Here is a 15,576-nt window from a genome sequence, read left to right on the forward strand (position 1 = left end):
ATGAATATACTCTATCATCATGCGCTAAGACTGTTTAAGCTCTTGTTTGTCTGTTTGGTCTTTCCAAATGTGTTGTGAAATCCTTGTGTTACCAGCAGTTTATATTTTCATATCTTTTTCTCTAGATGTCAGGTTGAGGATTGTATTCTTGATTGTATAGTCTTGTGGCATCACATCATCCAAATTCTTATCAGTTGTTGTCCTCATAATATTAGCTACCCAATGCCATTCTTTTTCATCAACATATAATACAATTTCAATCTTTGGCCTCTTAACTTTAGGAGTCTTTCCCAAGCACTTTCTTACCATGTCCTCCACTAGAAGGGTCTTAGGGACTATACTCCTCTTTGTCAAACTAGTTAGGAACAAGTGAATTATCCTTAGGTGGAGGAGTTTGAAAAATAGGGGATGCACTAACAACCATTGAAATCAAAGTATTGACTCCTACAACTTGCTTACTTACCTGACCCATATCATCACTTGAACTCTCAATCAAAAATTATTATCTTAAGTCTACCTCAATTGGTTTTGTATGAGTTTCTATTGTTAAATTTTTTTGTCATTTTCTTTTTCTTCTATGTGAGTGAGTCCAATTGATTGAGGGAGGTAATTGAACTAAACTTTGAATAGTGGGTTCAACTTTAATTATCTACTTTTGAACACATGTAGTCAAAGAGGGGACAAATTCATTAGTACTACAAACAAGGTGAGATAAACTAGGAGTAGCAAAATATTTTCAAACTTTAGAGGCAATGGGCTTTATTTTTGGTCATTCTTTGTTTGTAAGTCATTGTTAAGTTCTAGTAATGATAGGTAAAGTTCTAGTTTGTAAGTCATGTTTTTTTGGTATTTCTCAATCAATTATAAGGCAACAGATAAGCTTCAATATGCCTCTAGACTAATAACTAATTTCCAACTTTGGCATTCAACTCCTAGTTCATGGGGATACCACCACCCACTTCCTTCGAAGCTTTGTGTACCACCAAAACATTGATTGACTCTTTTTCTGAGGAACTCCAAGCTATTCAAGACATAATTTTCACATCACCATGATTTGGGAAACATGTTCCAATATTTTATCTTGTGCCTCCAAATGGTCAGGGTAGATGATCATCATTGAATCAGCTCTGGCAACTATAGTCAAATCTTTAATAGAGACCTCCTTTTCTTGCTTCAATGTTTTTATCCTTGAAAAGAAATTTGATACCACTTCCTTTAAGATTTTCCCTTCTTGACTTATAGCCTCCATAATCTTGGCATCAATGCACCTGATGTCACTAACTAGGATTTTTTTTAAACATTCCATCTCTTTTTGCAACTATGTACACTCTTCTAGGCCTTTCTCAATTACAATGTTCCTCCCCTCTAGATTGGCTCTGCCTATAAATAGAAAATCCACATTAACACTCACTCCTGTTCTTTCAGCTACAATTTTATCCACTCCATATTCTTTGACTACAAAAATATCAATGATATACTCATCCCACATCACTTTCTCCAAATCCCATGCATTCATCTCTAATTCTAAAGTGATCATCATATTTTTTGCTCTTGCATTAGTGTTGGTAAAGTGAGAGAAACAACTGACTCCTTGGACATTCACTGCACCTAACCATTCCTCACAGGCTTAAGAAATTGACCTATCTCTCTTGACTTGTTCAATGAAGCTCTGATTGGGTGGAGAGGTAACATCTATAACACATATCACATTAAGTAATGCTCTAGTATCTAGACTCTATAGTACATGAATATACTTTGTCATCATACAAAAAGACTGTTTAAGTTCTTGTTTGTTCGTTTGGTCTTTCCAGATGCATCATAAAATCCTTATGTTACCAATAGTCCATGTTTTCATGTCTACCACTCTAGATGTTGGGTTGAGGACAATCTTCTCCACTATATAGTCTTGTGGCATCAGATCATCCAAATTCTTATCAATTGTTGGCCTCATAACATCAGCTACCCAATACCCTATTTCTTCATCAACATCCAACACAATTTCAATCTTGGGCCTCATACATATAGGAGTCTTTTCCAAGAACTTTCTTACCATGTCCTCCACTAGAAGGGTCTTAGGGACTATACTCCTCTTTCTTCTTACTGACGCGTCAAACTAGTTAGGAACAAGAGAATTACCCTTAAAGGGGAGGATTTTAAAAAATAAGTGATGTACTAATAGCCATTAAACTCAAAGTATTGAATCCTTCTACAACTTGCTTACTTTCCCAATCCATATCACCACTTGAACTCTAGACCACAAATTCTTCTCTTAAGTCTACCTCAATTGGTTATGTATGAGTTTTTTTTGTCAAGCTTTGTTGTCTTTTTCTTTTTCTGCTACGCAAGTGAGTCCATTTAATTGAGGGAGGGAATTGAACTAAACTTTGAACACTAGTTTTTGATTTTGTTCTCTACTTCTGAACATCTATAGTGGGAGAGGGGATAATTTCATTAGTACTACAAACAAGGTGAGGAAAAATGGAACTAGCAAAAGCTTTCTAAATTTTAGAGGCAAGGGGCTTTATTTTCGGTCATCCTTTGTTTGTAAGCCATTGTTCAGTTTTAGTAATAATAGGTAAATTTATGGTTTGCAAGTCATCTTCTTTTGGTATTTCTCAATCAATCATAGGCAACAAATAGGCTTCAATCTTCCCAACATATACCGAGTCAACCACTTCCTCATATTCTTCTTTGACAACTCCAAAAATATTTAGTTGGAGGTTAAAATCTTTGATCTATTTCAGTGTAAGCCTTAACCACAACCATTTCCTGACTTCACATTCATCTTCACAATCTGCCAAAAAAATCTCTAGTTGTGGAACATGGGAGAAGAACAAATGGATTTTGAAGTATTTCAAAGCAAAATCCTAGTTGTCAAAATTGGAACATGGAATGTAGAATGAGAGATTCATGGTTTTGATTTCAACATTTAGGTTAAGGGCATCTTGCACCAGTAATGTCCAACCTTAGAGGGAAAGGTATAACTAGATCCTTTCAGGCCTTACAAGTTTTCTCCACTTCTGCCAATTGTCTACATACTTCAATTAAGATATAGTGATCTAAACAATACTAGGACAGCCTCAAAGGTTTTCCTTCATACCCTCCTATTCTCAAATATGTGAACTTTGGAAACTAGATAAAGAAACTACCAAAGATGGTAACCAACTGGGTTACTTCATCAAACAACCTCCTATTTTATTTACCTTGGAGCTCAAAAACCAATTTGGCAAGGAAAGTATCTTGAACCCTTTTGAAACCTTCTGGGTTTCTACTCTTTTGCAACAGGGGGTAGTACTGATAGATGGACATGCTTTGATGCCATGCATGATGAGGCAAACCCTACCATTCTCTACCACAGTCCAAATTGTAAAATAGGTAGGATGACATATAAAAGTTAGAAGTTCTAGACACTTGGGAAACCTCCTCCTACAACCTCACTTCTATGATATCATCCCAATCAATGAATTTTTCCTTTCCCAACATGGCATTGATGAAAAAGTACATCCAATTTTCCTAATGAAAGAAATTTTGATTTCCTTTTACTCTTTTCAACAAGGTTATAATATCCTTGATCTCTAGAATCATGTGTTTCCTGATGAGAGGATGAGGAAGACAAGAACCACCCCTTTTTGATTTTAGCAACCAACTCTTAGAAATTGTATTATTGAACTCATTGGCATTTGTAGAAAATTGAATATAAAGTGCACTAATGTTCCAATCTTCATACACCTCACGTAGAGGAATCTTCAACATGCCCATTACAACAACCCTATTTACATACACTAGGACTTCTTTATTGTAGGTTCAGATATATTTCTCAGTGGCGTCATATTAATCTTGGCCTACTAGTACAAGTTTTGGGCAATGGATGACTTCAAGAAATCTAGAGGCTTGCAACAACCTACTTTCAGAGACCTTTTCAGAAATAGACCCAGGTTTTGAATTCAAAAATATGGCTATTAGTTTTTTAATGTCTTCATTTGCAAGAAATGTATCCTCAATATCAGACAAGAAATTAATTATGGCTGAAGATTTCTCTGTTTTGGGTAACTTGGGATGGAAAGCAACCATGGACAATTGGGGTTGTGATAGGCCACAAACAAAGTATGAAAGGAAAGAAAATACATATACAAGAACTTAACTATAAGGAAAACAAATTTAGGATTGGCCAAGATGGTTGCATGAAAAATCCCTAATGGTAAAGGTGTCTAACGCTATCTCCTTGTATCTCTAAACAAAAAAAAGTTCTTACCTTAAACAACAATGGTAGAAAGAAAGTGAAAAGGAAAATCCTTTTAAGGAATTCAACCTGGAGAGGGAGATACGTGCAGATAGGTGAGGGAATGAGCAAAGTGATAGGGTACTTTCCATCATTGAATTCTTCCTTCAGTTTCACAAATACCAAAATATGTCTTTCCATCATTACCATCAGTCATTACAAAATACATGTCTTTTCCATGGATTTTGAGAAAAAGAAATCATTTTTCATACTGCTACTTGCCTAGGAACATGTCTTCATTGAGGAAATATTTTAGAACCATGAACCATGAACCTTTAACTACTAATAAAAATTCAACATTCAAGTTCGTCAGTCATCACATATTGGAACTAATGTTCACAAGTTGACAAGACTTGAAGATTACAGATTGAACTAATGAAATTGAACATGAGTTTTCAATGTTCAAGTTCACTAATGAGTAGAGGGATCTAAAAAGAATAAAACCTCACCAAGCTTAAGTTGACCTTACACCATGAACTAGTAAACTCATAAAATTTGAACTTTAAATTGACTAGTTCAAAGTTCAAGTTTGGCCTACAATTCAAAATTTGAAAAAGGGTAAGTCTTAAAATGAAAGAACTTCTTGAGAGGAATGGTAAAGACATTGAACTCTTGAACTCCCAAACCATTCGGTTCAAGTTCAAGTCTTATTTCAAAAATGAAGGTTTTGTTAAGTATGTGAAAATGGATATTGATATGGACCATGTATGGGTAACATGAGTATTAGACCATGGTGGTGGTGGACGATATTGATGTCAAAAGGCAAATGAGGTGAGATAAGGACTAGTTAGTATGAGGTGGGGACTTTTTTGCTTTCATAAAGTGCACTATATGTCAATGAGCTTTATTTTGATATGGAAAATAGAATGCAATGCATCATGGCATAAAGGGCCAGAGCCTTTGCATAAACAAGCATGATGCAGACAAAGAACGACCTTATCCCTCATGAGGCATATGTAGACTCCCCAGAATCTCAAAGGTACATTAAATAGACAAAAAAGAAAAATATCACCATCAATAATCCTGACCACTCTCATAGATCAATTTATATCATCGAGTGACATAGGAACATAATCGAAGAAAAACAAAGAAACAATAAATCGCTCACTAAATAGCATGAGACAACAAGTATTCTCATCCATTATTATGTGCTTTTAGTGTCTTTTTGGTTTTTAGAGAGTGTTTGTAGATTGATTATGTGGTAAGTTTGATTGTTGATTTGGTTGATAGGATTATAGTGATAGGTTGAATTGATTGTTGGTTCACATTGTTCAGATGATGGTTCATGGTGTGATTGTCATTGAAGTGTAGTGCTTTGAGCTTTTGTTTGCAAATGTGCAAGTGTTTAAGCAAAGGGATGATTATCAAAATGATTACTTACAAGGTTTATTGCAAATTTTTGGTAGGTTTTGTGATTTTTTAGGGTTTTTGAGGATATTTTATATTTTTGTGTTGCTAACTTTTAAGGAATTTTTGGAGGACTTTTTAGGATTTTTATCGATTTGTTCAAGAAATTATATAATTTTTATTGATTTGTTCTGGACATTATATGATTTTTATGGATTTTTTAGGACATTATATGAATTTTATGGATTTTTCATGGCATTATATGATTTTTAGGTATTTTCTTAAGATCATATTTGAATTTTTAGGATTTTTTAAGGATCATAAAGGCTTCACAAATGTGACTTCAATCCAAAATGTGATAAGTCCAATGGATAACATGTACTAGGGACATGCCCCAGTTCAATTTTGAAATCTCGCACTATGTAGGTAATATACCCCTAGACAAGACACAAACTATGTACAAAGGTCAAAGACAAAGTATGTATAGACTGGTGACACTTAGGTAAGATAACAAGAGATATTAACCAATTCACATGCCATGATCAAGGACTATGGATGTCTTGTAGTAATTAGATCAGGGAATGACAAGGGAGGGAAAAAATCAAATGGAATCCAGATAGATGGAGGAGCAACGATTGATTATTTTATGACTTTTTGCCATTTTTTTGATATTTTTTAGGACCTTTTGTCATTTTTAAAATATATTTTTCATAAATTTTAGAAAAAAATCATGAATGTTGCTGACAAATGCTAAAAATGAATCTATTTTCAGTTTTGCTAGCTGATAACCTTTGGACCCACAAGTGACTATAACTACGTAGGATTTGTTCCAAGTTTGTAGCTAAACTCAAACCACTGGAATGGCCTTAGGATACACCATTGTATACCGAATGCAAGACATTGTCTACCTCTTTTGAATCAAGGCATTTGAGAATAGTTAGATCAAAGAGTCCTTCATTTAGGATATCATTGATTATGACGTGCTCAAAGGGTTGCTGGATAGAGGTTTAATTTTTGGTGTTGGATAATTCAGGTTGTAGGATTTGGGCATAAATAGTTGGAGACAAGGAAGAATTGGGAGGATTGAGACCAATAGCTTCCCACATGAAAGTTGATCATGAGATATTAAGTATAGAAAGAAAAATACTTTGTGATATGTTGAAAACTAGAACACTTATATTCATGGGATCAACTTGTTCATTTTGTATCCTTGGAACCTGCTTTGCATTTTCTTTTTCACAGTCTAATGGCACCTTTCGGTTTTCACCAAGAGACCTATTTTGTCATTTTTCCTATTTTTTCTTTGCTTTAGATTTTGCAACTATAAGTTGGAGTTAACTCCCCAAAATATGCCAATGTGTTCAATTTAGGAGAAATTTCTTCTTTATGGTCATTAACCATAATGCCTTCATAGAGTTCAAAGGATTTTACAAGAGCATCATCATTATTGAATTTATCAAAGATTAGTGGTCTACATTGGTCTCAATCCAAGATAACTTGAGGGGATGTCATCATCAATGTCGAATGGGTTCTCATCAAAGGTATATATATGTGGGTATCAGATTTAGTAGTATCATTTGGGTCATGTTTCGAAGTTGGAGGACTTGGATCCCAAAATGTTTTGATCCAAGGTGTAGAGTTGCTTTTGAGTGACAAGTGGAGTTATAGTAAGATGTTTATTCTTCACAAGTAGGCTATTAGGGTTGAAAAAGATATGGTCAAGTGCATAAGGACTATCAAGATCATCAATTTTAGGTTGGGTATCCTCAAATGCCTTTTCATCATTCAAAACATTTGCATTCTAATATGAGGGTAGATTAGTACTAGGAGGACCTACTCGCACTGGCCTAAATCTGAGCCCCAAACTAGGAGGTCATCTTTTAAAGTGATAGGTTCAATTACTCCTTATTTATTAGATCCAAGACCACTACATCCATCATAGCCTTGTTTTTGCATGATAGCAAACCTAGGTCCATACTTGTTAGGAGATATCGAGGTGGGTTCTTGTTCTTCTTTATCTTTTTCAATACAGACAAATGTATTCTCATAGACATATTCTTCATACAAGTTGCCTTCATTAATGAAATTGATAGAAGTGGAATTTTTTGTAGTGATCTCAAGGTTTTATGGTTGCTGTACTTGTAGTTTACCATAAGATTTGGGAGAAAGTGCTAACTTTCCAATGTGAAATGCTTGAGACATAGTGTATTCTCTATAACCTTTTTCTTTAATCCTCATCTTTTCCTTGGTCTTACTAAGGACTATATCAGGGTCCACATATTTAGTGGAAATTGTAGGTTGTGCTTCATCATTTGTTGGGACATGGTGTGCGGTAGCATCTCTTAGATTAGCACAAAAATAGAAAGGATTCAGATTACTATAGATGGTGATGAAAGGTCGCTATGATACCGCTTAATAAAGGGTGCTCCCCTTAATACCTTAAACAAATAACATGAACAAAGAAGTAACAATAATTTATGAGAAAAAAATATGGGCTTTTTATTATAGCCACAAATATAGAATTACAAAATTCAAAATTATAATATGCTAACCCACATGGGCACCTTCATTATAGTAATCTGCAAGACAAAGCTGTGAACTATCACCCAAAGTTGTCCTAGACAATGTTTGAGTATTTCTTAAATAGGCAATTTTATGCCATCTAAGAAGGTTCTAGACTCTCAAAATTAATAACTAGAGCTGAAAAACCCTAAAAATACATATATAGTCAGCCAAATACATTTTTGATATTTATTTTGGATGTTTTAGTCAACCCAACTTTAGAATGCCATAACTCTTGAACCATTGCTTTGATTGGCTATTATAACCACTTTTTAGAAACCTCATCTTCTAATCTATAGGCTTGGATTTGTGCAAGCACTTGTCCATCAAGTTTTTGGGCCTCATCTAGGAACGTTTAAACCTTCAACAGTGAGCCTAAAGTTTTTATACCAAAATTGCATGCCAAAAATCCACAATAAATCCACGAGTACTCATGATATAGCACTGAGCCTCAATTGGTAGGTTGATATATCCAAGATGAACATCCACCTCTGAAATTAGGACATTTTGAGCTCGTATGACTGAATTACTAAGTAGCAAGCCTCCATAGACAATAACTTTGCATTAAGACAATCCTTATTCAAATATTTTTAGTTGATGCAAGATTTCTCTTACACCTAGGATGCTCCTACATTAGATGGTAACCTATGAATTTTTATAGGAGAACTTTAGACACTAGTGGTATGTAGAAGACACTTCTTTCATGGCATGACGTCCTAGCTAGTATCATGGTGTAGTTCATTTTGATATCTAGGACTTGAAATAGTGTGTTCTCAATGACAAGACCTTCTCTGACAAGTAATACAATGACACCTTTGGAGAAATGTTCACCATCATTATAGGCATGTACTATGATTATATTGGAAGGATCCACATATTCTTTGAAGTAACCAAGACCATTGACAAATTTTAGGGTACAAATGTTCAATCCTACTCCATCATCTATCAAGACACATGTGACCTTAATGTTATGGATAAAGACCTGAAGATGAAGGGGATCATTATGATTAGGGTTATCTCTAGGAATTTCTTGAGGTGAAAAAATGACATTTTGTGATTTGGAAAAGTTCCCAACGATGGTGCGAAATTAGGAAACATTGATGTTATCAAGTACTACTAACTCTTTTACGTCTTGGTCAAGGATCTTTTGATGTTGGGGGATGAGCATAGAAAATATAGGATGGATATTTATGCAAGAGTCTTGCCAATCTAGTAAAAAAGGTTGTAATCAAAAGAGGTTGTATGTTTTGTGGGAGAAATAGGTCTACATGGGGTTGTAGGTCTAGTAAGGGCTCTAGGTAAGGTTTTCTTGGTGTGACACGTAGTGACAATGCAACGAGGGTCATCTTTCTTCAAGGTAAATGTAGATATGCATAAATTAGACTTAGTAAAGAAATTGATGGTGTAGTCATGCCCAAAGTGAGTGTAATTAGCTTGTAAGTTAAATTTGAACTGGAGGCTCTTCCTGTATCATGGTTTCCCAAAGGATCCTTGAAAATAGTATGATGAAAATTAGAGGACAATAGTGAAGGGTCTATGGTAATCACTCCTCCATCAATTGAATCATAGATTTTATGTTTAAGTTGGAAAAATGAAGTGGTCTTGTGTCCCTTAGTACGATGGTAGCCATAGAACTTGTTGTCATCCTACCTAGAGGGTTTTCTTGTTGATTCATGTTGATTGTTTGGAAATCAACAATTCCATCATTTGTGACATTCTTATTCTTGGAGAAGAACTTTTCCTCATCATTGGACAAGTTTTTATTAGTATTATCTTTGTTTTTCCTTAGGATGCCTTTGTATATGAGGGCATCTTCAATGCTAGCTCCCTTCTTCATTAATTTGGTGATAGTGCTCAGACTCTTGATCTTAAATTCATACTTTATATCAGGGACTATGTTCTCAATGCATAGGTTCACTTGTTTCACTTTGGGAATATTCAATGAGAATTGACTAACAAGATTTCTCCAATGTAAGAAGAATTTCAAGAATGGTTTTCATATCTTTTCCTTTATGGAGCACAAATCAGATAACGTCACCTTATTTGTTATGTTAAAGGCAAAATGGGATATAAATTTGTCTTCTAGCTCCAACCAAGATTTTTTATTGCTCGATAATTTAGAGTACCATTCAAGTGTTGGTCCATCAAGAGAATGAGGGAAAAATCTAATAAGATAGGTTGGTTCATCACTGAGCTCAGTACAAGAGGTACAAAATTCTCTGATATAGTCTAGTGCATTGCCTTTTCCTTGATATTTATCAAATCTTGGTGCCTCTAAATGTCTTGGAAATGGAGGCATATACACAGTCTTATCAAAGGGATTAGGATGTAAATCCATTTCTACGTATAAAACTTTCTTCTTCGGACTTCTAATGCCTCAACCTATTTAGCCAATTGTTTTAATTGGTGTAGCAAATTCTCATTAGGGTTTTGACCATTAGTTCTTTCTTTGAGTCTTTTGTGTCTTTGACTAGATCTTTTTCGATGGCGAGAAATATGTCTACTCAGTTCATACATATACGTATCTAAAGACTCGAGTGATGTATCACTAGGAGGTGGGCATATATTGGTACCTTGAAGGTGGAAAGGTCCTTGTTGTAGTTGTGTCATTGATTGTGATTGTTGTGCCATTGGTTGTGGTTTTTTTGAGGTACCTCTATTGTTTGAATGTATGGCCATGTATGAGACTATTTTTGTATTTGTTGAGCTTGTTGTGGCACATGATGTTGTTGCAAAAATTTATGTTGGTAGGCAATTTTTTGTTTATATTCCAACTATTGTCTTAACTTCTCTTGTTGCTTCATAAAGATTGCTTGTCATTTTTTGGAATTTTTGTTGATACATTGGATGTAGCTCAAGTGGATTTAGACTAGGTTGTATGTTAGGACTGTTGGGTCCTTGTACCACTTGATGTTTTGGACGTTAGTATGTTGTATGTACCTTAAGTGGATTTTGATTTGTGTGTTAGGAATGTTGGGTCCTTGTACCACTTCATATTGTTGTTGTTGTTGTTTTGGATGTTGACTATGTCCCTTAGAAGGGAGCATTGATTTAGGAACCTTGATTTGATATTCTTGATGGTTTGATGCTTCACCTTGGGACATCATGTTTATTTGGAAATGGGCCACATTACTTTGTGGGATTGGTGAGATGTCAAGGAGACTCTTTCTTTTTGGTTCGATAGGTGCACTTGCAACAATGGTTGATGTTTAGCATGGTGTACTCATATGGGGCTCTATAGTAGTTGATGTTGTAGTAGTTGGTAGAGTTAAGAGAAAGGGTGCATTTTTTTCAATTTTCTTCCAAAGGAGGTATGTTTGGCATACCTATGGTGCAAGTACCCTTAGGCATTTCTTATTGTTGCATCATTTGATTAAGATCAATCCTTAATGTCCTTATGGGGTACTTTAAAAGAGTCTTATTTCCATTATTTGACAGAGGTTAATCATATAGGGGGTTGATATTAATCTTAATGCTTGATTCTTGGTGAGGTCTCTTGGGTGTTACCTTTGTAGTTAAATATTCCAAAGGTTATTTCCCCTTATCAAAGTCTAAGTTGATCATAGGTTGTATGTTTTCAAATGTAGGGTTGTCTTTACTCTTAGATTTAGGTCCTTCCAAGTTAGAGTTAAACTTCACTATTTCTTGGGCTACCAAGAGTTTTAAGTTCTTTTGAAAGGTTTTATCTTGACATGCTCTAGTCATTGCTTAATCGTGGATATTGTAGTCTATGTCAAGATCATCACTTAAATACAAGGTACCTTGCTATATGTTTGAAGGATTAAAGTTACTTGTGTTTGGTTTGCTAAATTCAAATGAATGGGTATGTTCATATTTGGGTGTCATATGCACACGTTCCACATCCAAGTGGTATAGGTATGAATATAGGTTTGAAATCAGGACTCCATTGAAATATTACATGTGCAGGGGATGTGTTAAGAGGGAATTTCATGTTGGATATGTTGTTGAGGGTTTGTTGTCTTGTGTCTTGAGGGTCACTATTTGGAGGATACATGCTTGGAAAATCCATCGGTAATGGTTCTGAAACTTTAGTTTGATTTGTATCAAAAGATTCTTGAGTTTTCTTTGTTTTCTTTTATCTTGGATGAGGTTTCCATTATGCGTATACTTGAGAAAACAATGGTTGGTATAGGTCTTTTGGTCTTTTAGCTGATTGTTTCCTTGTGAGAGCTAGCATGATATCTAAGTATGTAGATACAATGAGGGATTTTGGGATGGACTTTTTGTCTCCCAAGTGTCAATACAAACTTCCTTTTAACTCACAACTCGATTAGAACTAGATATTCACTAGAACTCGATTTATAAAGAAATCTTTAGATAATGAAGTGTATTAATCTTTAGTAACATAGTTGCAGAAAGATAAAGCAATAAAAAAAAATATATAAACACATGAGACACCAAGATTTAATGTGGAAACCCAATTTGGGAAAACCATCAATGTAACTAGTTACAATTTTTCACTCTTTTGAAGTGAGCCCTATTATAAGCCAATCCTATTAAAGGTTACAAAATACACTATTAGATGTGACCTTGTTAAAGGATTTAAATCACCTTGTTAGGAGTGGCCTTGTTAGAGGTCTTGAGACACTTCAATCTAGAAATGCCACCTGGTTAGAGGATTTACAAAGTGATTGTTAAGTCAACTATGTTAAAAGATTTCTTCATTGCTATAATTGTTAGAAAGTAATAATGATTAACCTGATTGATGAAGAAATTGAGTTGTAGATTCAAATCACTATTATGGCTTATCCTTTGGATCCTCCCTTATCAGAATATTCTTTGCAACTCCTTGGATACTCTGCTCTAAATTATATATCCTTCTTTATTTGCATATTATCCTCTTCTCCACTTTCTCATTATTCAATCCACATCTTGACCTTCATATATATGAAACCCAATGTCAAGTTGGCTTGAATACCCTTTCAGAAAAACAAATAACATCCACTAAGTTAGCTTGTATGAACCAACTAATAGATAAAACTAATCTGTAGTAGGTTGGCTAAAACTGGCTCACTCAGTTACCACTGAGTTCCTTAGTAATTTACGTGACTCAGTTTACACTGAACTCCTATGGTAACTGGCCTGACTCAATTTACACTGAACTTTACTTATTCTAAACTTATGCTTGACTACTACTAGAGTCTTTTGAACTTGGTTCCAACTAGCAAAACTTGGTTAGAGTATAACATTTATGTAACATCAATGATAATATACAATTGAATAATTCTTATCAACACCTTCATCCATTAACATAAGGATATACTCTAAGAATCATACTTTGTTCTAATTTTTGACTAAGTTCAAAGGGGTTTTAGGTTCAAAATGAGGTCTATAAGGGCATCGAAATGAGGGATATGCAAGGTGGGTATACAAAATGCAAGGATCCTAAGGTACAAAATTAGGCTTAGGACATAATCACAATGAGAACCTATGCGAGCATGTAGGGGAAAGTTTAGGGTCTAAAAGTGCAATCTAGAGGTCAAAATGTAATGTTCTATCAACCAAGTACACTTAGAGAACACTCAGTGTTCCCTAACAGTGCAAACTATGCCTATGGTGCAATTAGGGCCCAAAAGGGCATAGTTGGTAGTTTAGGGGCACAATTGGTAAAGAGGGATGAAAAGTTGGGGTTCTAAGGCTTAATGGCTTTCAGACTGTTATGTTGGAAAGTAGGTTCACTAAGGATGATGTTATAACTAGAATAGTGATCCAAAATGAGGGATAGGACATGGGAAATGAAGAATAGTGTATGCAAAATAAGGATTAGGACTTGCAAGAATACAAGTTGGGGCATGCAAGATGAAGACTAAGGATAGAAGGGTGAAAACTAGGAGATGTAAGATAAGGACTAAGGGGTTCAATATGAAGCCTAAATAATTCTCTATGAGGATTAAGGAATGCAAAATTAGGGCTAAAAGATGCAAGTATGAGGATCAAAAGATGGAAAGTGAAAGGGTGTGCTATGAAAAGATGAACTCTATATCATACCAAAGACTCCTAATGTCACAATTTTCCATGTTTACAATGTTCTCAAGATTTTGACAAAAGGTTATCAATGTTTTAACAATGTGGATGTTTTAAAGTGTCAAAGTTTAAAATATGTTTGGTGTGAGTTTGTAAATTTTCAATTATCTTGATTCATTTTATACACACACAATACACAATACACAAGAATAGTTGTTGTTAAACTCAAAAGACACATCATAACCTAGGCTCTAAGATTGTACCCATTGAATGCCCACTTCAACTGAAGTTTGTTCACCCATGCTTATCTAGAGTAGATAACCTAGGATCTTGGCACCATAGGCTCCTCCTTACAATGCACTCACTTCTTGAGGCTTCCAAGACCTACTTCCCAAGGGTCATCACTTCCCAAGGGATTGTTGCCTCAATTAAGGACCGCAAGATTGTGGGATGTCTTCACAAGCATGGGTGACCCCTTGAGCCAGTGGATAGAAAGGATTTTGGCCAATAAGAAAAGGTGTTTAATTTGGACATTCTGTTCAAAAAGTGGATGACAAAATTTGTCAAAAGGTCTCCTAGCTCTAAAAATTGAGGTTTGATGCACCACAAGGGTACTAGAGGAGAGCTATCACCCAAAAAAGTCATTGATAGGGCATTAACCATATTGAGTCTATAGAGATTGGAGTGTAGACTTGGTGTTATCCCATTACCTCTTCAAGGTCAACCCATGGGACTCATCAAGTGGTAAGTCTTGGTTCCAAGGTGTTGGTTAAATTTTTTTCCCTCTTGCCAACTTGACTTTACCTTGACTCTAGATGCCCAAAATGTGAGGAAACAAAAGGATGTTACCAACAAATCGGTCAGTGTATGTGTTATATCACTACCCTTTGAATGGTAAGGTACAACTCCCTTACATGCAATATATGCAATGAATTTTGTTTTTAATAGATCATTTGGATATGGGGTATGCTCTTAACCTAAGAGCAAAAATGCATAAACCAAGATGTTCATAACTACAAACACTCCAGGCAAAAATAGGTTTGGGCAACTTATAACACCCAATGGAATGAATATCACAAGCCACCTTGAAGTTCTTCTAACATCTACTTCTACTTCTAAGTGTAGATTTACCATCTAAATGCAAAAGAGGAATGAAGAGATAAGCACATGAGGGCAAATGGAATTGCTTTCACTATCAGCCTTGAATCAAAAGGAATCCAACCAATAACTAATAGAATCATATACATTTATCTTTCATTTCCCAATGAAACTATCTAACATGATATGAAATGAACAAGAAAGGAAGCATAATCATATATGAGGAAAGTAAATGGAATCACTTTCACTACAAACATCAAAATGAAATGGAATCCACCTGATTCTCACAGATTCACATACAATTC

Source organism: Cupressus sempervirens, chromosome 10 (assembly GCF_028749045.1).
Source record: "Cupressus sempervirens isolate cs-2001-9-10 chromosome 10, ASM2874904v1, whole genome shotgun sequence".
In the NCBI taxonomy this organism is placed as follows: domain Eukaryota; kingdom Viridiplantae; phylum Streptophyta; class Pinopsida; order Cupressales; family Cupressaceae; genus Cupressus; species Cupressus sempervirens.